We start from the raw sequence: 874 nt of genomic DNA on the forward strand, positions 1-874 counted from the left end.
TCATATTTAATTTGTTCAATTAAAGTATAAATATTAATATATATATATCTGTCACATCTTTTTTATTACTTAAAAAAAGAATTTTTGATATTTTACACGTCGGTTCTTTCGATTGTAAGTTCTGTTTTATTTCCATACTAATATATTTTGCATAATTTTTTATCATATATTTTTTGTCACAATCTGATGTAACAGTGATGAGTAAACAGAAGTCTATCATTTCAATTTAATCCCTTTGTGCATTTATATTTTATCGGCAATTTCCCAATGTAGTGTTCGTGAGCATTACTATAACTAATAAATAAAAACGAGCAAAGCCGAGCTAATTACAATTGAATCATAGTAAGAATTCGCAATTCGCAGCTTGCACAAAGGGATACGCGAAAATTCACTTTCTGTATATACACCCAGACGGGACTACGAGATAATAATTTATTTTTCATATTCTTGCCCGACTAGTTTCGCGTCTCGGGGTTCCTCGCCGCGGATCCTGGAGTATCTTAAGCCTTATTCACAACGTTAGTCGAGTCGCATTCTCGCTGTCGGTGTCAAAGCACCGTTTACCAGAGCAACACTAAGTACGCACGTGTTTAACAACCGCACTATTCGCTTGTCTAGAAATAAAATAAAAAGCCAAATTCTTCTTGTAATAACAATTTATTTACGCGAAAAATTAGTATACGAATCATCTGAAATTTGCAAGCAGCGAGAAAAAAAAAAAAGAAAGAAAAAAAAGTCTTTTAATTTTGATTCATTTAATTTATAGAATAATACAAATATAAAATACATGACTTTCATTTTGCGATATTATTAATAAATATAATAATATTGCGTATTTAATAAATGATTTATTAATAATAATATTAATATTATT

Source organism: Atta colombica, unplaced genomic scaffold (genome assembly GCF_001594045.1).
Source record: "Atta colombica isolate Treedump-2 unplaced genomic scaffold, Acol1.0 scaffold140, whole genome shotgun sequence".
NCBI lineage: Eukaryota > Metazoa > Arthropoda > Insecta > Hymenoptera > Formicidae > Atta > Atta colombica.